The sequence below is a fragment of the Tasmannia lanceolata genome, unplaced genomic scaffold, assembly GCF_043159265.1.
Source record: "Tasmannia lanceolata isolate RefF3 unplaced genomic scaffold, GAP_Taslan_0.1 ptg000008l, whole genome shotgun sequence".
In the NCBI taxonomy this organism is placed as follows: domain Eukaryota; kingdom Viridiplantae; phylum Streptophyta; class Magnoliopsida; order Canellales; family Winteraceae; genus Tasmannia; species Tasmannia lanceolata.
In genome coordinates, this window is record NW_027518685.1 from 70106314 (window position 1) to 70131774 (window position 25461).

At 39.6% G+C, this 25461-nt stretch overlaps 2 long non-coding RNA genes across 2 annotated transcripts; both read right to left on the reverse strand.

The window, feature by feature from the left end:
• Positions 1-264: 264 nt before the first annotated feature.
• LOC143883805 (uncharacterized) lies at positions 265-4063 on the reverse strand. The gene is made up of 3 exons (XR_013252556.1): positions 3640-4063; positions 1484-1636; positions 265-825 (listed from the first exon to the last, which is right to left on the reverse strand). It is a non-coding gene; the product is annotated as an uncharacterized LOC143883805 (long non-coding RNA).
• Positions 4064-9878: 5815 nt separating this feature from the next.
• Positions 9879-25026, reverse strand: LOC143883806 (uncharacterized). Its single transcript, XR_013252557.1, has 3 exons — positions 24939-25026; positions 10230-10307; positions 9879-10010 (listed from the first exon to the last, which is right to left on the reverse strand). It is a non-coding gene; the product is annotated as an uncharacterized LOC143883806 (long non-coding RNA).
• Positions 25027-25461: the final 435 nt, after the last annotated feature.

Genomic DNA, 25461 nt, shown 5'->3' on the forward strand with positions numbered 1-25461 from the left:
AAAATATCTCTTGGATTTTAGATACCGTGGAGACTACTTTGAGTCATGTGAGCCTGTTATCAATGAATGTAAGGAGAGACTTACTAACGAGTGATTGAGATGGTCATGTGGCGTATATGACACGACATTGACTATTAAATTTTAATTGTTTAAATCTCTATCAACAAGACTGCTTTTTCACTACAAGACATTAAATACAATCCGACCCGCACTCCACACTAGACACAAGTCAAATTTTTATTTTTCTTGAGAGATATCTAGAAAAGAGACAATCAAACTGGTGTTATAGGGAGACTGAGGAATTGAGCCTTCAAAGTGATTACCCCTCAACGGCATGATTCGCAGTGATGTAGTATTGTACAATAGCCAAGATGGGATGGCCCCTTGAAGGGAGTTATGATCCAATTGGAAGCTGTATAAATGCTACTGATTTGAAATGAAGCTGGGGATGCTAGAAGTGCTATGTTGGTTTAGATTGCAATTTTCAAGGAGCAACCACATGAGTTGAAAAGTAGGAACCCAATGCGGGTATTCTGTTTCAACCTCTAATTGGACATTGTTTGAAAGGTCAACATATGAAAGCTTTAAGAGGTTAGGAAACATGGAAAATGAGAACACACCCATGAACTTATTATTTGAAAGATAAATAGTCTCCATCATCATTAGGTTGTTGAAAAACGAATGAAGGAATCCCTCCAGAAAAGCGATTGTACGAGAGATCAAGCGATTGCATGTAATGCATATCTTTTAAACATGGATGAATGTTGCCTTCGATTGAGTTCCTCTTGAGATTCAAGGTAACTAAGTTACTTAGTTTGCAAAGCCCTGCAACAATAAGACAGAAATGGATCATGAAATTAGATAGATGGTCTAATATGGGCAAATATCTAAATGATACATGGGAACCTAATGTAAACCGCCAAAAAAATAGTATCTTTCTTTTCTTTTTATGCTTATTTGCAATTTATTCATAAAAATGTAAACTGCCAATTTTTGGGAAATGACATTCCCACAACCTTGATTTAATAATGTCACTAGATTTTTTACTTTACACTTTTCTAATTAATTTTTAAAGATTGTTACATTCCTAAAATGCTTTCAACAACCAATTTAAAACGTGTAAAGGGTGTAGTGCTATTACTAAAATAAGGGAGTGAAAATATCATTTCCCATAACCATAATTAAATTTCTACTAATTCTAACCATTATTAAATTTCTACTAATTCACAAAAATCCAAAAATCCGCTCTTGAAGTTTCCCAGAAATGACCTTTGGCTTGTAATATGTTTTTTTTTTATGTGTTTAAAAAAGAGTTGAAATTTTTTTTTTTTTGTAATATGTTATAAACAAGCAGAGTTGAAAAAACTAAAAAGACCTACCAAATGTATTATGCTATCATTCTCGTAGTGAGAGAAATGAAAGTGAATACTTCATCCATCTTCATCACTTTGGATGAGAAAATACTAGAACTATATATATGCACCTGTTGAGATGCCAAATGGGTTTCTAAAATTATTCTCTAACAAATCCAGTGGTTCCAAGGAGGAAAGGTTGAGTAGGCATGTTGGAAGATTTTGATAGTCAAGAAAGTTGTTGCCAAGATCTAGTTCCTTGAGTCTCTTCAAGCCACATAAACCTACAAGAAAATGATCAAGACATAAAACATCATGCAATATTTCATTTTTAAAGAAACAACACACTCCTTTCAATGTAAGGGGAAACTCAAATTTGTATATGAAAAATGCCAAAAAAAGTCACCCTTAGTTTTTTTTTTAATCACTTTCTGGGCCTGCTTGTGCCATGTAGATGTAACCAATTTCGTCAACCCAAAATTAACACTAATCCGGCCTGTTGTTGTTTTCCCAAACATGATAATCCTAACCGTTGATTTATTAGGTCTCGCATGATGTTCAACTAAAAGAAGCTAAAGTTTTGATATTTGTTGGCCTTTATTTGAGGTATGCGATGTCCATGTCGGACTAGGACCATATGGATTGCCTCTAGATGGTCTACAAGAACGATGGTCTACAAGAACAGTGTTCTTGACTACACACCCTCGATCACCACAAGAAAGAATGGTCCGAAATTGAGGAACACCATTTCTGACTTTATATGGTGTATTCGTATTGTTGTGCGTTGTTGGACTCAAAATTTTACAACATTGGCGAAATAGTAAAAGCCCTTATTAAAAATGAGAAGAGAGAGAAAATGGGCGGTTACGCATCACCTTATCCCTAAAGTTAAAAGGGATAAATATAAAAAGTTAAATCCCTGAATTTTAGGGAATAACTCTCGCAAAAAAAAATGAAGTGAGTCACCCACTTTTCAAAAAAGGAGATACGCAACTCTTCACAAAAAGGAAGTGGGGATAGTGAAGTTGAGAAAAAAGGGGCGAGGTGGCAATTACTAACTACTTCAAGAGAGTTCTATAAATAGACTCAAAGTCCTTTAGAAAATGGATCGGATCTTTGCGTAAGAAAAGCGATGTGAAGAAAAGATGGAGGAAAAAGAAAAGTGAGAAGAGATTACTGGCTAACAGTGCTTTCTTTTTCTTTTTCTTTGTCGGCTTCTCCTAAAAGGTTCTAAAAAGGAGATAAGAAGAATACATTTCTCCTTCGGGAGAAAGAGGAACATCCCTTTAGAGGATCTCTCTCTAAAGGTCTCTTTAGGATCTCATTCCAGAAACTCCCTAAAGGGAGAAGACCCAGAAGACCTTTCTCCTCCGGGTGAAAGATGATAAAGATGAAGGCTCTCAAAAAGAAAGACGGAGAAAAATCCCTCCAAAGAATCTCTCTCTAAAGGTCCCTTTAGGATCTCTTCCCAGAGACTCCCTAAAGGAAGAAGACCCTTCTCCTTCAGGAGAATGATGATAAAGATGAAGGTTCCCAAAAAGAAAGACGGAGAAAAATTCCTTTAGAGAATCTCTTTCTAAAGGTCCATTTATGATATCTTCCCAGAGACTCCCTAAAGGAAAAAAACCCTTCTCCTCCGGAAGAAGGATGATAAAGATGAAGGCTCCCAAAAAAGAAAGACGGAGGAAAATCCCTTTAGAGAATCTCTCTCTAAAAGTCCCTTTAGGATCTCTTCCCAGAGACTTCCTAAAGGGAGAAGACCTTTCTTCTCCAGGAGGAAGACGACAAAGATAACATTTCTCCAAAAGTTCAAAAAATTAGATCTTCAAAAATCCTTCTTTCTGGAGGACAATAAACAAAAGTTGTATTTAGATAGGGAACCTCTTGATGGATAATCAGAGGTGTTTTCTTCTTCAAGAAATGTAATTAACGGCCAATAGAGCCGGAAGTGTACGATCCCAACCAAAATTAATAAAACATCTTCTCACAAGAGGGAAATCTTATCCTAATTTATTTTATGTGTGTGATTTTTCTTTTCATGCATGTTAAATTTGTTGCAAACAAATTTTTGGCATGCCCGGTGGGACTCACTTCTCCTTTCATCTTAAAGTTTAAGAGGTTTCTTAACTCAAAAAAATGAATGTTCCCTTGCCTAACTAAAGTTTTGGTGTGGAAAGACGCAGGAAAAGTAAACAATGGCCCCTGCAAGCACTCCAAGCACTCCGTTTGCATCACCAAGGCAAACTGTGTGAACCGCATATTGTAAAAAAAAAATGCTTCAAAATACCTGGAAGGGTAGAGCAAACTTCACGTTGCGGCAAATGGTGGAGTAAACTTCACAACTTTGTAAATGGCAGAGTAAACTTCACAACTTCGTAAATAGTGAAGCTACCCTTGCATCGCTGGCAAAGGAAGGAGCGCGCCACAAATGACAGTGTAAACTTCACACCTTTGCAACAAATCATGGAGAAAACTTCACAATGTCGCATATTGCAAAAAAAAATCTGCAAAATGCCGGCTATGGTGGGAAAAAAAAACTTCACAATTTTGGATATAGTGGGGGCAAACTTCACAAAGGGACAAATGGTGGAGCAAAGTATATCTAAGGCACATGGTGGGGGAAAACTTTAGAATGCAGCATATGGCGGAGAGAATTCCACAACATGTATGGTAAAGAAGAAAAAAAACTTCACAACACTGCATATGGTGGAGAACTTCACACTGTTGCATATTGTGGGTTAACTTCAAATCACTACATAATTTTATGGAAGTTAATTCTCTTAGCCGCAGTCTGGGGATTATGGATGGAATGGAATGCTCACGCAATCAAAATCATGGTCAGAAGCGCGTCCTACTCATTTGAGAGGATTATGTTGCTTACGATCTATTGTTCTAGAATTCTCCCTTGCTTTAAATTATACCCAGGCACAAATATCAGGCGATGTTGGGGGGAAATTTTCATGAGTTTGGATCGACAGGTGTTAACGGCTCCTAGATGGTCCCCATAGCCCGGTTGGGTGAAGCTAAATTTCAATGGTTCTACATTTGGCAACCCAGACCCGACCGGCATCGGAGGCCTTATTAGAGACAAGACTGGTGATACTAAGAGGGCCTTCTCTGGGCCTTTTGGTATCAAGGAATCTAACAAAATAGAAGTGAGGGCTGCTTTCCAAGGCATTAGACCGGTGGCATGGTTTTAAATTTTAGCTGAAATTTCAGATTTCGGCCAAGACTGAAACGAAATTCACAATGAGTCATTTGTTTTACACGATTTCACTGAAATTCCGAACTTTCATTTTCATGCTTATTTACAAGATTTCCACCGAAATATTAAATATTCCCATCGAAATTTTAAAGATGTCTACTGAAATTTCCACAAAAATTGTCGAAAACTCATCCAAATTTGCAGAAATTTTCATCAATTTTTTTACATTTCCACCAAAATTTTGAAAATACTGAGAGGTGGATTATAGTATAAACCACGATGAATGCATGAAACTACTCAAGACAACTAAGCGAAGGACTAACGATACCATGCGGAAGGAAACAACGAACAACACAAAGAAGAGACCAACCGACCAATCAATCACCAACGAAGAAGGGTGAATAACATAAAAGGAATCGCCAATAATACTCCTACAAGGAGCAACACCACTCCAACAAAGAGGGTCATACTCCATCAACCAAGAGACGACGACAAGACAGAAAGGGAAGAACAACCACCAACGAGGAAGGCGAAGCTACATCATGCGGAGACGACAACAAGATAACGATAAGACAAAAACAAAAGAAGGATACAACACACTAACCACGGAAGAACAACCAACAAAGTAAACCATTGTAGACACCCTATTTTGTTAAGACATAACTAATGATAGGTTGTTACGATGATGAATCCTATGATGAGTCACAAAGCTTCTCTGGTCTTTCTTTTGATATCTCTCTCAGTATTTCTCTCGTTTTTCCAAGACACAAAGTTACCCACACACCCCAAAACAACCCAGACACCCAATACCCAAGACAACCAACCACCAAGCCTACATCCAGAACCATCCAAGTTCACCAAAACCTTCCAAAAGAGCCCTGAATTGGTCAAGCAAAGGTCCCAAGGATAAAGCCCGATAGCTCGGCACCCGCTTTTTAAAGCAAACACAACACTCTGAAGATCCAAACACCAAAACTCAGTAAAAGTTCTAGAAGAAGCCATTTCTGGGAACCATAACCACCTTTCGGTCACCAGAAACCACTTTTTGGGAATCAGAAATCACTTTGGCTACTAGGAACAACCTTCCTAGAATCAAAAACTACTTGTAAGGCAACCTTCAAACCATCACAAAAAACCATGAACTCGGGACCAGCTTCTAGGGACCCGAAACCCATTCCTGGGACCCAGAAACCACTTTCGCTCACCAAAAACTGCTTTCTGGAAACCGGAAACCACCCTAGGTTACCAAGAAATACTCCTTAGGAACCAAAGATCATATTTGGCTAACAAAGACATTTCACTGGAAACCAGAAACCACTTACCAGCAACCCAGAGCAATTGACAGCGTTTCGGTCGCCAAAAATCATAAAGTAATTGCCAAAAGTCACTTTTTCCTTGCTCAGGACCATTTTTCGACAATTGGAGATCATTTTGGGACACCAAAACAACTTTTTCAGAACTGGCTAGCATCCCACAGCCATAAAACCACTCCCAGAAACCCGAAACCCATTTATGGTGCCCCAAAACCCAAACCGAAGCCCCAAGACCACTTTTGGGTGGTGGGACCCACCTCCCCTGCAATTTTGGGGGAGGCTCCTATGATTTTTGTGCCTTCCAAAATCATAGGGGGAGGCCCCCTACAATTTTACTTGGAAAACCTATAAAATGGGATCTACGCCTCCTCATTTATCATCCCTTTCCCATCCATTATCACCTCATTTTCACTTTTGCTCTGGTTTGTCACCCCCCCTATTTGATAATCACACCCCTTTAGAATATTAGCACCCCCTCTTTGATAACCACACCCCTTTAGCCTTTAGCACCCCTTCCTCTTTGATACTCACACCCCTTTTCCATTTTGCTTTTAGAAAACCGTAGAGAGAGATAGAGAGAAAAAAGAGAGAAAGAGAGAGAAGCTTGGGGAGGTTTCCAGAAACTAATCCTAACCAGTTTCGGTCGAAATCTCTTCTGATATATCACCCAGCGTCGGATTTCTGCCAAAATTGCCTCGGATATACCACTGGACGTCGGAGTTTTGCCAAATTTCTAAGGATTCGAAGCGGCACCAACCATTATACTAGTTATAATTATAATTTTATGTACTTTCCTTTACAAAACCAGTAGCGAATAGGTACAGGGTTTGGGGATCCTCTGGCCCCAAACCCAGATAAAATTCCTTGAATCCACAAGGAAGAAGATAAGAATCTTTGAATCCACAAGGAAGAGAAAACTGAAATAATTTTATTCAATTCAAGATTATCTAATACTCCTACCCTATATTTATATGCCCTAACGGCTTACAAAATAGAAAGACAGGAATAGTCTAGAAACTAAAGAATAGCCTAGAAATTAAGATTAGTCTAGAAACTTCTAACTTCTTCCCAAAGAAAACTCAAAATAGAAAGCTCAAGAAATAGCAAAACCATCCTACATCAGAACACTTCTTCTTTCCTTCTTCTTTAGGATCTTAGCTCTAATATCATGTTAGAAATGAGGCTAGGGTTAAGAGAGGAAGAAGATGAGGAATGGAGAGTCCCACTAAGGATCTCTCCCAAGGATATGATGTATATATAGGCCCAATTAGGGAAACATGTGTACAAATACTTCAATACCCCTCATCATACACATAATACCTAAACTAACCTTACATACTCTTCGACAATCCATACAGCAAACAGTTTGGAAGTATCATTTTGGACTTAAACTACAAGCGAACTATTCTCACAATCTAAGGCTTGATCACAGAAGGTTAACATCTTTGGGGCCTGATTTGCCGTAAGTCTTGCACTGTAGAGGATATACTCGATCAATTAGAATTCAACCAAAATTGCAGCAATCTTTCTCTAACAGGAATTAAAGCCTGCAGGAGGAACATTTCAGCTACTATTGCTACCCAAAGACAACGCAATTTCGTTGTCACAGATTTCATAGATCAGTCCAGTACCAAGTCACAGTGACTTGTCTTGGTGTTTCAGCTGAACCAAAAGCATAGCATCATGCTAATAGATCCACCATACGTGCCTCCTTTTAAGGGTTACATCTACTACCTTGACTGTGAGGATGATTGCCTATGGTAGATCAATGCACTTGAACCACATAGAGACGATTTGGCATTTCAAGGAGAATGTGACACACTTTGCTAGGAGCAAGTGGGAGCACTGGGCGTGGGAGCGCCTTAACAAGGGCGAACTCCCATTTCATAGATGGGAGGAGGTGCGCGATCTTTTCATGAGGGAGTATGCTCCCAGGGCGTACCGACAAAGACAGAAGGAAAAGGCATGTCGAAGAGAGTTTGAGGCCTTACAGTTGAGAAAGAGGCGTGAGGCAGAAATCTGTCGCAGTGAATATGAGGATATGCAGTTGATATGGAGACGTGATATCTGCTCTCTCGTTGATCCATTACAGCTGTGATGGAATCCATTCTATGCGTCTTCCTTTCTTCCACATGAGGCCAAGGTCACTGAGAATGAGGCCGATGGTGAGAAGGGAGAGACGGAGGCATCTGTGGGGTTTAAGGTTCCTGTGACTTTCGAGGAGGCAAAAGGGCAGAGTGAGGATTGCTTTGAGGTCATTTCTACTTGTGAGGAGATAGAGGATTAGCATGTTACTACTGAGGATTCGAGTGTGTGGAGATAGGGGAGTATGACATAGAGTGAGATTTGGGACGACTGTGACACACAAGGTGAGATTTGGGAGGATTGTCAGTCCGACTTCATGAATACAGAGGAGTACTCCACAGAGGATGCTGGAGACTCGATGGCAATTGCAGAGGCCAGCCATATTATGCCAGGGGTTTGGGCAGTGGACGACCTAGATATTGAGATGACAAGGAACAATTTTAACTTAATAGAGACATTCTTTCATGATCCTTTCTTGATCATGATAGAACATTATGGCAGAAACATTTGAGTCATGAGGATAGCCTTGGGACAGAAAACTTATTTGAAATTCAAGATGAAGATAAAGACAAGGTACCATCAAAAGTAGCCTGGTGGTGCGATACACCATATATAAGGAGGCAAGGTGTTGACATGGATCGGCCTCGGGCGAAGGTCCATGTTAAAGAAATCTTTGTCATTGACCCGGGAGTTGGCTTCATTGCCTCCTTTTGGCCGAACAAAGTGGACGGATTCCCGAAAGCCCTAGAACCAGTCCGCCTTGAGAAAGATGCGAGCATGAGAGGAAGCTCTTTTTTTCGGGTGTGTGTGTGTGTGTGTGTTGGGGGGGGGGGGGGGGGGGGTGAGTTTGATGTAGACACGGGGATGGCCAACGAGTGCGGGTTTTTTTTTTTAGCATAGAGTAGTCGTAATTTTTACTTTCCTTTATGTGTACAGGGGATTAAATGTAGTAATGTCAATGTTGTAATATGAGAGCCAATATGGGGTAGAAAGGATGGTAGGGCATAATCGGTTTGGAGGACTGCTTGTTGAAATGCTTTGGGGGCTACAAGTTTGCCATACCAGCAGCCATGTGGCAACTAGAGGGTTCCATAAAGAGCTTTGAAAGCACAAGAACACACCATGTGTCAATCAATTGGGAGCTTAGAGAAAGGGGACCATTTGGGCAAGAAGGGACCACATGATTGGGAGCCTTACAAGAAGCCATGTGGCATGCCACCTCAGCAAGCCAACTGGCTTGAGCTATCACAAGATGGCAGCAACTTCTAGAAGGCTTCTCTCCCTCTATAAATAGAGAGTTTCATTTTTTGCAGTTTTCGAAGGTAAGATTGGAAGTTTTGGTGAGAGCTTGGAAGAGATTCCTTCCAAGTAAGGTGGATTTCATCTCCTTTATATTGAATTTCTTTGAATGTAATCAGTCCCAAGCTTGTAAAATTTCTCTTTCAAGTTAACTTTGAATCAGCAAGGGTCTTTGCCATCTCATGTCATCTCTATGTTCAGATGACATGTGTGAAGAGAAATTAAGGAATCTCCATTAGCTTCCACCTACTAAATCAGTTCTGCATCCATAGTGATCAGATCTGATGATTTCCCTAAGCAATCTGTGGGCTAAGAAAACTAGAAACATGTTCTTTAATGAGTTGGAGTTCACGTTCTGTTTTATGTCTTTCTTTTCAGCAGATCGATTCCGAGTTGTTATTGATAAATCCTCATCCATAACAATCTTCCAAGATAGAGTGTGCTGTTTCTCTAAAAATCAAACTTGGATTTTGACCTAAAACACCCCAGTCCATAGAGATCAAAGTTGTTCAGCTTAAGACCCATTTCCTACTCACCTATTCCACATCACTAATTCTAAATGGAAAATTTACTCTTTGGTTTTTCACATAAATGAAATGGCAAAATGCAAAATACCAGGTAAGTCTCCTTTCAGGTTATTCGCATCTAAGAACAAGCGTTCCAATGCAGAGAGATTGCTCAGTAGACACGATGGAAGTGCTTCAAAATTGTTGCCGCTAAGATCCAAAATTTGTAGGTTTTTCAAAGCACATAATCCTGCAAGAAATGAGCAAATTATAGTGAAAACAAGCTTTTTACAAATGAGAAAACTAAGAAGAAAAGAAGAGAAGATGTTTCATACAAATCATAAACATGATTCAATTTCCATCCAAGGCATGTCGTTAGAATATGATTCTATCGACTGTTACTCCACTAAATATTTATTGGAATTTTTGTATGTGTGTGAGTTTGTAAAATTCGATCTAGACTCGATACCTGACAAGGATTGGCTGCTTTGGTTTAGCATATTGCCCCCAAGATACAATATCTTTAAGTTTTTCATTTGACTGAACCCTGCAAAAAGGAAGAGATGATGAGAGACTGAGGTGTTGATGACTATATTTCCTCCCCCTTTATAATAAGGTCACTGATATATTTATCCCCCCCCCCCCCCAAAAAAAAAAAAAATTCTCCTTAGTGCCCAAATCCAACCCACTATGACAGTGTACCGTCCAGACCATAGGATGATTCAAGCGGTCCATTTGATAGGCCACATCGTAAATAGGTTGTGCCCCAAAAAACCTTTTCCATATGATGATCCTAGCCCTCAGATATAAAGAGAAATTGCTTATTATGGAAACCTCTATTGATTGGAGGGTTGTGATCATCCTATGCAAATGATTTTGGTGGCACAACCCATTTAAGTATTTGGCCCATCAAATGGACGGCTCGGATCGTCCTATGGTCTGGACGGTACACTTCATTTTCAAAAATATGGGTGGGGCCTAAATTGGGCCTTAATATTACGGTACGAACCACACCATAGGATAATCCAAACCATGGACGGCTTGGATCATCCTATGTTGTGGGCAGTACGCTTCAATTTGAAAAATATCAGTGGGGCCTACGATTGCCGATTCACGTAGTTGATTACCCAGTAAAAGAACCGCCCCATCCGTTTTTACTCTTTATCCAGTTGGGCCTTAATGTTACTGTACGACCAACTCCATAGGATGATCCAAACCATTCATTTGATGGGCCACAATGTAAATAGGTTGTGCCCCAAAAATCATTTCCATAGGATGATCACAACCCTACAATCTATAGAGGTTGCATAAGATGTAGTTTCTATTTAGATCGGAGGGCTAGGATCAGCCTATGGAAATGATATTTTGGGACGCAACCTATTTACGTTTATGGCCCATCAAATGGACGGTTTGGATTATCCTATGGTGTGGTATGGGTGGGGCCTACGTTGTTCCATTCCACCAACGGTTTCCGTTGGGCCCACCAACTCTTCCTGTTGTGTGTGTGTGTGGAGAGAGAGAGAGAGAGAGAGAGAGAGAGAGAGAGAGAGAGAGAGAGAGAGAGAGAGAGGTCAAATGGTGGGAAACGTGGCATATACGTTAAAGCCTAACGTTTAACGTTAGCCAGCCGTCGGGGGGGGGGGAGAGGGGGGGAATATCAGCGCCCTATAATAATACTAAAAAAATATATGGGCCTCATGCCGGTAATGATTGTTCGATATCACTGTTTTCAAATCACCATTTGTCCATTGTTGTTTTTGTTCTTTTTCCTTTCGGAGAATTCCAGAAAAATATATAGGATGGTAAATCGATTTTGGGTGCGTTTGGATCGCCGAAATCAGGAATTGGTAAGGGTATCTGATACTGGTTTGGGTGATTCCATCGTTTGGTTGCATTTGGCAAATGGAATGGGAAACGATATTTGACTCCGAGCGGAATTAATGTGGGAATATTAGGCGCGTTTTGATACCCACCCAAGGGGGCGGTATTCTGATTCCGGGAATGGAGAGAAAAAATAGGCGTGAAATCTCCGCTCGATTTGGGCTTCTAATATTAGGATTTTCCTCTCTTAAACATCCTTCTCTCGTCTCCTCTCCTCTAACTCTCGTCTCTAAAAATCAACCTAGATTTATCCACGCCGGCTCACTTTGCAGATCAAATCCAAGTTTCTCTCTCTCTCTCTCTCTCTCTCTCTCTCTCTCTCTCTCTCTCTCTCTCTCTCTCTCTCTCTCTTATATATATTTTTTTGTTCGAAACCCAGATTTTTGGTCGAAAAAAAGAGAGTGAGGGTTCCTATTGATGTAAAAAAAGAAAAACAGAGTAAGGGTTTCTTTCCTATATGTAAAAAGAAAATTGGTGCTATTTTTCTAGTTTTTGGTTTTTATTGATTTATATTTCCATGCTTTTCTTCAAGCTCTGTTGGCCTTTTTCCAGAATTATGAGTTTTTTTGTTTCTCTGCTTTTTAATTTCAGCACTCTCTTTTAATGGATTTAAATTGATTTATGTGGGTTGGGCCAACAACCAATATGCCTGAGAGGAGTTTTTTGAATCATCTCGTAAAATCATCTCCTGCACTTATAACTACCAGCTCTCTCATCATTCTTTCGTTTGTACAATTTATCTTTCTGGCTTTGGTTATGTGAAGCAGGTTTATGAATATTATTCATTTGGGAAACAATAAATTCACTTCTTTTTCTTCCTTTGACCACCCCTTTGTAGTGTAAAAGGGTAGTAAAAAATACACCAGTGGTGGCTGGCCCAGGGAAAAAAGAGGACGGATATAAAATATGTAGCGAGGTATTCCCTCTTTGGGAGTCCATTTATCATTGCCCTTTTATAAAATATGTAGCGAGGTATTCCCTCTTTGATGCCTTATGACTACTACAAACATATGGGACCCAACTGAAAATGAAAGGACATCTCCTGTAGACGACTTTTACTCCTAATGAAAAGGATAAGAGAAGGGTGATGATGAATTCGCACCGTGCGAATTTATCGTCTCCAAGAAGATCGAAAATCTTCATTTGTGGGACCTATCATCCTTGGATGGAAGATGAAGAGTAATTGATACGGTTGTGTCTAGTGTGGAGTGCGGGTCGGATTGTATTTAATGTCTACCAGTGAAAAAGCAGTCGTGTTGACAGAGATTTAAACAATTAAAATTTAATAGTCAATGTCATGTCATATTCACCACATGACCATCACAGTCACTTGTTAGTAAGTCTCTCCTTGCATCCAATGATAATAGTCCCACATGACTCAAAGTATACTCCACCACAGGATCTAAAATCCAAGAGATATTTTGGTTATGATGAAGAGGTGTAGTCATTTTTTTTACCTTCCAATTTGCTTTTTTAGGCCACTTAGCAATTGGAGTTAGGGAGGAGTAGGGCTGGTTCGACTTTTTATTCTATCACTTTTCTCAATTGCAAACAACATGGGTTGCCGACTTTACTTTTTTGTCTATATATTTTTGTCCTTCACCCATCTACTTTCTTTTTCTCAGTTCCATGTATATTCCTCTCATGAAAAGAACACCCCACCAAATGTCTATGTCGTGCCATATACTCCACTAGTGGGACACCCATACGACGGGGCGACATAAAAATGTAAGTTTCAGATTTTTTTTTAAAAAGCTAAAGAGAAGAAGATATGTTTGTACAGAAGATTAGGACTGACTATACCCAATTGAGAATTAGTAGTAAAATTATAGATAAGGAAAGTAGATTTTTTAAAGGAAAAAAAGCTATAATATAAGAAAAAATACAGAGAGGTGGTGGTGATAGAAAATACCCTAAATCAATAAATAAATAATCAAACAACAAATCCATCGTAATCAGCCGCATGCAATATGAAACAAATCAAAGGTCCTAATGTCCACCTCAAGAGAATAATGTAACGGTAATTACTCTCAAAAGCTCTGAACATTTGTCAATCAAACATAGTAATTGCATGAAAAATAATAATTGCATTCCACTAAAAACATATAGTTGAAGGGTTGAAATAAATCAATAATTTTAATTCAACTAATATCATATAACCATATGAGAGAAAATAAGAAGTAAAGATGAGCAAAATGGGGATACAGATTACAATTTTCCACTCTGAATTGACATGAAAAGTAAGAGTAGTTCCCAACTCAAGCAGATAATAACCCATAGAAAACAAATCTAGAATCTTAAACACCTAAGAAAGAACTAATACATAAAGGTTATCAGGTTCTAGTTAACCATGTTATCTCAATATCCTCCAAGCATACAATCAAAGCAATATATTGTAGTAGATTTAGAAAAGAGAAAACGGATTGCAGAGGGAGTGCCACGTGGTGCACTCCCATCATCTAGGATTCTGTTTTACATTAGTACGTAATCCATTGCAATGCATGGGTCGGGTTGGAAATCATTTTAGAATACCCAAAAAAATCCCTATATTATAATAGATATGACCATCTCAATCACTCATTACTAGGTCTCTCATTACATTCAGAGTGAGTTTGGTTGGACAAAAGCCGGGGAGGCTTAGGGATTTTGCTTGGCATTTGGGTGCCACGTCAGCAAAATTCTTCATTTTTAGATGCCAATATAGCATTGAACTCTCTGGAGACTGCCTAGGATGTCGTCTGGGTAATTATTGCATGTCTATTGATATGACATTCTTGTCCCTTGAAACATACTAGAATTTTGCTTGTAGATGTGGCTTTGTTTCGCTGAAGGTAATTACCATAGTTAGCAAAACGCTGTTCTAAACTGCGAAATTTTGAAAAATTCTCGGTTTTTTAAGTGGCCGTATAAAACGGCGGGGGCATTTTAAAACGGCGTATTTTTATAGAAAAAGTATTAAACGCCAATTAAACATTTCCCCCCCATTTTTTTCCCATTTTTTCGACCTTTTTCCTACTTTAATCCAAATGGTTCACGCGTATCACCACTACCGTACCTATTATAAAGTTTATTAGGCAGAGAGAAGTAGTCATTTGGCATGTATGCATGTGTCAGTCGCCGTTCCTTTGGATCTTCAGGCGTCGTACTGAGTCACCATTCAATGTTAGTGAAATGATTTTCCAACCCATTCTTTCCCAGCAATTCCACCATTGTTTGTCTTGAGACTTTATATGGTGCCCGACCGTCAAACAACAAGGGCGGAGAGAGAACCCCTCCACCCTTGATTTCTGATGCAGCAAAAGCCCCATTTTTTGACTTTTTGCTGGATCGGAAATCAAGGGCGGGAGTTTTCTCTCTCTCCGCCCTTGTTGTTTGACGGTCGGGCATCATATAATTTGTCTGTTTGTCTTTTTCTGATAATTAATCCATTCTTAACAATAAGGAGTGGAAATGCAGTCATTCTGGTACACTGAAAATAAGACTATAACAAATTGGGAAATGATATCACCACTACCGTATTTTGATGATGGCACTCCTAGCATTATTAAAAAGTACAGTATGGCCCCCACCATAGGATGATCCAAACCGTCCATTAAATGGACCAGCCTAAATAGTTTGTGCCCCAAAAATCATTTCCATAGGTTAATCCTAACCCTCTGATCTATAGAGGGACTGAATATTAGAGGCTTGATCTCTAGATCAGAGGGTTAGGATCGACCTATGAAAATGATTTTCGGGGCACAACCTCTTTAGGCTTTGGCCATCTAATGGACGGTTTGGATCATCATATGGTGCGGGTCATACTGTACTTTTTAATAATGCGAGGAGTGCGATCATCAAGATACGTAGTTGTGATATCATTTCCTAGCAAATTTTATGACCATTTTTAAAATAAAAATGGGAGAAAATTTTGTTTCACGACCAATGAGGATTTGGAACTGACAAACAAAACATGTGAAATAATGGAAAGGAGGGGGGGTGAAAGTATGAATGTTTTTGCAATTTGAAACTCTAAAAAATAAGGCACAAATTTGTTGAAGACACCCGCTGATGGGCATCAATTTTAAGAGCTTAACCCTTTTCTAAATGAGAAAAACAACCATTTTGTTAAAACCAAAACGTATTAAACTCGTTTTTTTCATTCAACGTATTTTTGGCGTTTCCGTTTATTTGACTGTTTTTTTACTACGTTTTTTTATATCCAAAGCCGTATTAAACCCGAACTTTTCCCATCCCCTTTTTTTGCCGTACCATTTTTTGCTAACTATGGTAATTACCTTGTAGATTAGTGGTATAATTGTTTGTGTATTTTCAAAATAACAGTGTTTTGAAAAGGTTTTATAAAGAAAAGTGCATTTGGTTTGTAAAAGTGGGTGCTTTGGAAAAGTGGTGAAAAGTGCTCCCACGTTGGATGTTCAAAGAGTTGGATAAGGGTATACATAGCGTCACCCACTTCTCTCTATTGTTTTGTTGCACAGTGGGTGGACCCACGAGATGGTGCAATGCACCGTCCGCACACGCGGCATGGGCTGTAGGGCGCTAGTGGCATTTTTTTGGCGCACTTCGTATCATCGCTAAGAGTGATTGGAGTGCTTAAAATTTACCAGATTTGATTTGGGCCGTCCGATCAAGATTAGTTGATCGGTCGGATTAACCATGGATTGGTCCCGTAGGTGGCCAAATCTACCATTGGATCAGTCAAGATCCCATTCGATCGGGTTGGGCCATGGTTTTGGTCATATGGGTGGTCGATCTATCGGTCCAACATGCTCCAACGGCTAGTGCTTGAGCGAGTGCGATCAAAGCACTGAATCATGGTGTAACGACTAGTGGGTGATCGAGTGTGATGAGGACTGTTGGATTCTGCCCCGTCTTGTCCCAACGATCAAGAGCCAAAGGGTGTAATCCACACCATGGATCATTGATCTAGCAGTTACGGGGGATGGATATAGGTTTTACAAAAACCAACAATCACTCTAGGATCGATCTGGACTGTAGAATCGTGGATGTGCGCGATCTACTGGCCATATTTCAACCTGCATTGAAAAGGTGCTCTACAGGGGGTGCAAATCAAATAGAAAGGTTGCCAAATTCTCTACGAAAATTACACTTGTGGGACTTGAGTTTGAGTAAATTAAAAGCCAAAATTACTCTTTTGAAAGTTTATCAACTTTGTTCTTTGCTTTCTTTTCACAAATTCCATTCTAGTGTACTGTTTTTTGCAGAAACAATAACCGGTGTCTAAAATACTTGTTTATCCAATGGTGATTTAGGGTTTGTTTGCGCTCAGTGCAAAGCGTCAACAAACATTAGATGTAAACAACACCGGGCTTAATTGTATCGTGGAGGCAAATTCGTGATACCCCTTGCACACTAACTAGTGGGGGCAAATATTATCTTAAGGAAAGCGACAACGCGCCTTGAAGCATCTCTTTCTTTTCTATTTCCCACCATCACAACTGACATATTTTCTCCAACAATAACTGGTCAATAGGGAGGAGACAAACATTTGATTTACCTAGAATTTACCACCTAGAATTGTGATAAGTAGTGTTTGGTTGCAAACCTCATAGAGTAATGAGAGGGGGTCTCATTACTAGTATATATAGGAGAGAGAGAGAAGGAGTGAAAGAGAGAAAAGGCATTATTCTCCAAGCCAAAATCCATCTTTTTTGAAAATTTTGGCTTGGAAGTTATAAGGAGAGGACATGGATGCCATGTCACCAGACATGACTTGGAATGTATAATAAGAATGGGACATGGATGCCACGTCACTAGACATGCAATAAGTACCTGTGAATCTTTTTTTTTTATGGGTAGTACCTGTGAATCTTGTCTGGTAGTAACCAGAAATTTCGATGCTACATTGGCAACCAAACAAGAGATTTTGGTGATGTGGCACCCTAATGGAAAGCAAAACCCCTAAACTATCCTGGTTTTGTGCAACCAAACACACCCGAAAAAGATGGAATTTTGCTTTAAATTTTTTGGGAGCAATGTTTTCTCTCTCTCACTGCATTGGTAGTGACACCCCCACTTATTCCCCTACTCTCCGAGTCTATGCTGCGCAACCAAAAACTATTAACGACTATTCTCCAAGGTAATTCCATTCAAATCCAATGCTTGTCTCCTCCATGTTGACTACGTATTCGACTACTCTTTGAGTCCACACCACGCAACCAAACAGACCCTCATAGAAATAGTTCAACTAATTAGCATTTTTGAATTATCTAAAGAATTAGATAAATTGCATAAATGTTAGAAATGTATTTTACTTATACATCTTGCTAACAATTCAAAGTTTTCCTTGTGGGTTCTAGAAACTAAGAGAGTCAAGACTCAAGATAATCTCTCTATGGCATGCTATACACTCCACGTGACAATCCCAATCACTCTTGGAAAACACTTCAAAATGGCATCCCGTGCCAAAAATAAAGGGATGAGAATCACCAAAGGATTTGGATATTTTTATCCTTTTTTTAATTTGTGGGGATGCACGTGTAAGATCTTATGTGTGCAATCATTGATCTAAGATCTACGGCCTCGATTGAAGAATGGGATTAAGTGTGAAATTACTGCATTTACCCATTGCTACAGTGATCACTGAAAGGTATAAGGGTAATCACTGTATCTCATCTCTATTAGTGTAGCCCTAGATTCACTTGAATCCGTTGATTAAATAGATTAAGTCAACTAGAGTTCTATTGTGGGCGTGACTCTAGGAGATCTTTATCTATAAGTAAACTAAAGGGGTTGGTCTCTGCTGCTGTCTAATCTGTCATAAGGAGATCTCCCCCACGAGAGATCAGGCAAACTATTCTTTTGTATTCTAGTTTATTTGCACAGCTTTATTTGCATAGTTCTAAAAGATCTAAAGTTTAACAGCTGGTATTAGAGCCAACCATGGAAACCTAGGATTGATTAGAGAGAAGGAATCGATTTTGTTCTATTTTTCCAATCACAGATTAAGTTTCGTTTAGTTTCGGTTTTTATTTTTCCTTCATAACAATAGAACTGGGATTTTGTTTTTTGTCTCGGCCGTCTTTGACAGTTCTGTCTATTGGAAACCAAACCATAGAAAACCCTTGTTGTTGCTGTTTTATTGCCGAAATAAATATATAAGGGAGACACTAGATGTAGCTCCGGCAAATTTACGCAACCACCGGAGAGCCATCGGCTACGAAAGGGCATGCTCACGGTGGTGGCTGATTTGCTTCGGCAATGTCAAAGCAAAGTAACCTCTCTTTCTTTCTTTTTTTTCCCTTTCCTTTTGTGCAAATATCACCCCTCGATCCGGTGGATTGGCCATGTTTTGGACGGCGTACCGGAAAGGTCTCATGCGTTGGGACCAATGGTGGCGTGGTGCCGATTGTTTTACGGATCTAAAGAATATAACTAGGGCTGCAACAGAGTCGGGTTGGGTCGGGTTTTTCAAAATCCTAGCCCAACCCTGGATCCCATTATCTCGGCCCTGACCCGCCCTGACCCTTAGTCAGGGCCGAAAAACCTCAACCCATTGCCCGCCCTACAGGGCTCAGTGCTGGCCCTGGCCCGCCTTGATTGGCCCTGATTGGGCAGGGCCGGCCCTAATTGACCCTAGTGCAAATACTTGTTAAGAGTGCCAAAAATAAAGCAATCACTTATCATATAGAACAAAATGATCAATAAACAGAGAAAGGGAACAAAATAAGACAATATGAATTCAACAACATGACTGGCAACAACAGAGACAATTAATAATAATAATCTAAAGAAATATCAATCCAAGATAATAGAAAACATTAGCAAAAGAAACATGCACAAATGGTTCAATTCTATAATAGAAAACGTAGGGTCGGACCGGGTCAGGGTACCCGAGGCATTAACCCAGAACCCGACCCGACTTGAGTCAAGGTAAAAAAAAAATGAACCCTGACCCGCCCTCAGGGTTGGAAAATTCAGCCCTGACCCTCTTCGGGCTCAGGACGGGTTAGGGCTGACAGGGCAAACTTGCACCCCTAAATATAACAATATAACATCCCCTGTTTTTTTAATATGTCCACCCAAAACATGTATAAACACCAAATCGTGTCGCACACGGAAGTGACATCTGGGCTTCTTATTTAGTAACCAGACACTGACTTTTCGGTATTTCCAGCCCATCCCAATTTTTAAAACTTTTTTTCTTTTAATAGCTAAAATTCCTTGATTGTCGGCACTACCTGTACGGTTGAGATGAAACCATTTCATTTTATCAAACCTATAATTTCTTGGTTCGAGAGTCCCGTGTAGAAGCCACGAATATGATATTATCCATATCTTGGACTCGTTGATAAAAGATTTCTCTCCGGATTTCATGGTATCTGCCACCATCCAAATCTCTCCCTGTTCCACAGCAGACCTCAAATTGGATGCACGTTGTATACAGGGCATGTTAGACACATGGTTTGGACCATTGAATAAAGAATCAAATGACTTGATTATTTTACCGTTCTAGCATAGCTTCTCTATATGCAGACTCGATGTCTTTACTGTGATCAGTTTCAATGAATAATTAATTGTCTATAGGATGTCGCCCAATTTTAGTTTTAATGGCTGCCTTTTAATAAGAATACCCTTATATGCATTCAGGTTATCTTGAGCCCCACTTTTGATACTTGCACCCAATTTTTCTCACAAGACCAAAGTAAGCTTTGCCTTCTGTAGTTCGTATTTTCATCAAGCGTGGAAGAAATGCCGCATCAACAGCCTAGTGAAAGCCATGGGACCCATTTTACATTGGTGGTTTAGATGATGCAATAAAAAAAAGGAAGTGAAAAGAAAAGACCATAACCTATCAATATTAGCACCCACACTACAAATACATTAAGAACCATTTTATTTAATTTTTCTTTACAAACTGGTAATCATAAAGTGAGAAATCCTTTAAATAATCAAATGCTTGTCCTATTCACATCACCTGGAAAGAGTTGGAGTGGGTGGTTAATGTTACGTGCTTGAATATGGGCCCACATATATGGCCACATCATCACTAATAATTAGGAAAGGTTGGGTGTGCGTGTATTGCCTTGTGTTATCTCTTTTTATTATGCTAGGATATTAATTAGAAGTTAAGATAGTTGATAGGAGTGATTGCTATTTAATAGGGATTTGATAAGGGAGTTACCTATTTAATAGGTGAATTGCTTATTTTGGGGGGATTTCCATGGGAGTATCACGATTGTAAACAGTATTATTTAAATCTTGTAGTAGGCATTGAAATGTGATGAATGAAGAAAATTATTTCCAAACGTGTCTTGTGCACAAAGAAGGATTGATCCTTCCCTCGAAGTGGATCAAGAGGCCGATCTTCCCTCTAAGAAAATCAATCACGTTACGATCCGCATTGGGTACGTAACAAAGTGGTATCAGAGCAAGGCATGGATGATCCAAGGATGACGGTTGGAAGCTGCGGTGCATTCTCTTGCGATGGGACAAGAGAGAATGATCAAGGAGATAGAGGTGATGTTTTCTGCTATGAATGCTCGGTTTGACGAGATGACTTCTACGCGTACGCGCAGCCATGAGGAAAGCTCCAACAACCAAAACCGTAATGGTGGAGGTAGACCTTATGGCCTTTATGTGACATGTGTTTCAGGTTTAATGAATTCTTATCTTCCCAGGTAAAAAAAAAAGCGAAAATGCGGCAAAAGAAAGGTGTTTATCAACGTTGTCAATTCCGACAAGACCGTCGTCGGAAAATCCATCGTTCTTCTCAACCTATCTAACACCACCAAGAAGATCCTCATCCACGACTATCCGTGCGTAAAAAATTTCAATCATTTCAAAAATCACGGCGAAGGACTTTTGATGAACAACGTGGTCAGATCGGTTTGAAGATGGAGCTGTCTCAACTGTTGATGACGACATATTTGACTAATCGCAAGACGAAGTGGAGAAGAAAGGGGGTGAGAAAAAAAGAAGAGGAGGGAAGAGTTTTGGAAGATCCTACGCAAGATCTCGGTTCTCACAACGCTTAATCTCCACCTTTGAGGACAAGGGTCTTTTCGGGGGGAAGGAATGCTACGTGCTTGCATATGGGCCCACATATCACTAATAATTAGGAAAGGTTGGGTGTGCGTGGATTGCCTTGTGTTTATCTTTTTTTTTATTATGCTAGGATATTGATTAGAAGTTAAGTAGTTGATAGGAGTGATTTCTATTTAATAGGGATTTGATAAGGGAGTTAACTATTTAATAGGTGAATTGCTTATTTTGGGGGGATTGATTTCTTTTCAAGAAAGGAAGAGAACAGAGGAAAAGGTTAAGAGAGTTTAGAAAAGAAAAGAAAGATTTTCATTCGTTCATTGATTTCATCATTACACGTTCATCCCTTTTTATACCCTGTCAAACAGTTAATACAGTTGGCACTTTTCCTAACTAAGACAGGAATGGTCATCTCTTTCTCTATCCATCTAACATGAGAATATGAGAGTCAAGAGACTTCCACTGCGTACTACACACTCTAAATCACTCATCAATAATTCATTCACCTTACATTAAAGGATGGTAGGTCCCACGCTCATTATCATTTTGTGTAACCTTTATTTATTTATTTTCTAATTATTTAAAGAAGATGCAGGTTTATATTATATTACAAAATGAGAATTAGATCAAAGAAACTTTTGGTCAATCTAGACCGTCAAAAAACTACAGAACTGTCCATGATACTAATCACGTCAAACCCTACCAATGGATTATCCACAAAAGTGACCATTAGGATTTGTTTGAATATAGGCTCTGTTCGGATTGCAGGAATTCTCTCTGGAATATAGAGGAAAATGATATGGCTTATTTAGCTGAATACCATCATAAATTGAAAGTTCCATTTTCATTAAAACTTGAACGGGTTGGTTCAAGTTATTTTAATTTTTCATATAAATCTAACAAAAGAAAAGAAGGAAAAATTGGAAAAGTTTTTCCTTTCCAAACATTTTCATAAAATTCCTGCAATCAAAACGAGGCCATGCTGATTTGGTCGAGATTGAACAAGGTGGAGGGCATATACATTTTGTAAAACATGCGTGCAAGAAAATTTTCGGACGGTGGTGAGTTTCACCTTTGATTAATCTAAACCATCTATTAGGGTGGGCCCCTTCTTGTCGTCTCAAATTGGCCTGGTGATCTCTAGAGTTGGGTGGAGAAAATTAAAACATTAATTTTCATATGATCTATTAATGTATAAGATAGGGCTGTTTGGACAGGAATTTACAGTTTGGGGCGCAGGGGGTGGGGGGTGGACTACTTTACACTTGGCTGCATTGGTCATTGGGGGACCATGGCATCTAAACTAGCTAAGCAAACATGTAGAGCCATGGATCATAAAAGAGATTTTGCGAGTCATTGGGGGGAGGGGGAAGGGGGGTGGGGGGAGGCGTGGCCCCCTCATTCTATATGTTCCTCCTCCTATGCAAGACCCAAAAGTTTGCAGTTAAAATTAAACTCGATCAAATAGTATTAAAAGTTTACCCTCATATGCAATCCAAATGACGTCCCTTAAGCTTGTGATAGGATACACAATTTCACTAACTCGCCTTGTCTTGTACTATTTAACCAGCTGTCAATGGTTATTACAATTTCAGAAAAGGGATTTGCTAGCGCCCATCGCAGAAGGCATTTTGCAGAGAGTCTGTTGCATGAGGGAGCAGCCACCTCAGATGAATTAAATGAATAAGACAAAATCTGAGCATTGGTGGCTGCTCTCTCATGCATAGGGGCGGCAATGGGGCGAGGCGGGGCGGGGCCGGATGTTGTATTCCCCGTCCCTATCCCCGCCTCAGGGAAAATTCCCCATCCCCACCTCATCTCCACTTCGGGGATGGTGGGGAATCCCCGTCCCCGCCCTGCTAGGAAAATCTATTCCCCATCCCCACCCCGCACACGACGGTGAAACGTGTTTGATGGATTTTTTAATTGAAAAATTCTACTAAAAATTCATTTGAGAAAGATATTAGGGAAAATTTAAGAATACCAAAGGAAATTTGTTCGATGGCAAGTGCAGCTACACAAATTAAAAGCGGCAAACCCAAATTTATTAGCGAAAAATTCAATTTCGTATTGGGATAACGGGGCGGGGCGGGGGCGGACCGGAGCAATCCCCATCCCTGCCCCGTCCCCGCTTCGGGGAATTTTTCAATCCCCGCCCCATCCCCGCCCCCGTTTGAATCGGGGAATCCCCGTCCCCACTTGAATCAGGAAATCCCTCCCCGGTCGGGGCAGCGTGGATCCCCTCTTTCGGGTTTAATTGCCAGCCCTACTCATGCAACAGACACTCCAGGAAATGCCTTATGCGTTGGATGCTGGCAAATCCCTTCAAAAAAAAATGCTCCTAGAAGCAAATTAGGAAATAAAAGACAAAGTAAATTAGTGCAAGTAACAAAGCGCGGTAGTCCCACTTCCGACATCAATAGCCTTCTTATAAACTGCATATTTAAAAGTGGTGGTGGGGGGAGGGGAGGCTGATATCTTTTTTTTCTTTTTTTTTTTGGATGAAGTAGGGTGTCCCCACCCCACTTTGTAGAGTGGGACTAATTCCCTCCGTATGCGCGCAATAACCCGTAAACCACGCTCATCTGGTAAGCCTAGGGGGATTCGAACTCTCGTCTCCGGAGAGCATACCCAAGACTTTAAGCCAAAGAGCCACACCTGTACGGGTGGGAAGGCTGATATATATATATATATATATATATATATATATATATATCCACGACAATGTTTTGATAATGGGGAAAACCCTATATCCACGACAATGTTTTGATAATGAGGAAAACCCACCTGGTTTTACATTTTTTTAACAAGCTGTACTTTGGTCATTTTTATGTGAGAGAGTTGCTTTGGTCATTTTTCTAAAGGAGATATACGAGTTATGCACAGCTAAAAACAAATAAGGTGCAAAATTTTAAAGTAAATAATTCACAGTTGTAAACTTTTACGCACATTTTATGGCAAAACAACTTGACGCTCAAAATTAAGGAAATATAATATGATTGGATTTTTTTTCATGGATACTTCCTGATAAATTCACACCCAAAATTTCTTCCATTCGCCCTTGGCTCAAAACTGGTAACCTGATTTTTGGGGAGTCAACAAGCCCAAAACCTAGTTTCTTAGAGTTTCCAAACTAAATTCTTAGTTTCATAGGGATTATAAATCTATACATAAATTCATATATGATTCTTTACATCAAACCTAACAATCTAAATTATAATAACAAGTCTAATTAGATCCTCGTTTTAGGGTTCTTTTTATTCATCTAATCAATAAAGATCATTAGTCTTACCTCGATCCGAGATCTCTCTTTCCAAATCACATTCTTCTTCTTCTTCTCCACGCAAATCTACTCTTACGGCTGGAGCAAACGGTTTAGGGTTTCTTAATGGTTGTGAAATTCTCCTTAAGAGGTTATTTATAGGCTTTCTAAGGAAGCCCTAATTCTAATTAAATTCTTAATGACCGAATAATTAACAAGGGGGGACGAATTTTAAAAGAAGGGGTAAATTCGGGTATTTACAACACACTCACAGACAACAACACCCCAACAATACTATACGTGTGTAAACCCCTCATATTTTTAACAAGTTTATCTCCAAACTAAAAGCCCTCATATATATATATATATATATATATATGAGGAAAGTGTTTCTACTCGGTCCCCTAGATAAGCTTATCTGCTCCTCCCTTTAAAAAAATACAGTGGGCCCACGCTGTTTGGATGATCCAAAGCATTCATTTGATAGGTCTTAACATAGATAGGGTGTGCCCAAAAAATCAGCACCCTATCTAGGGGACCGAGTAGAAACACT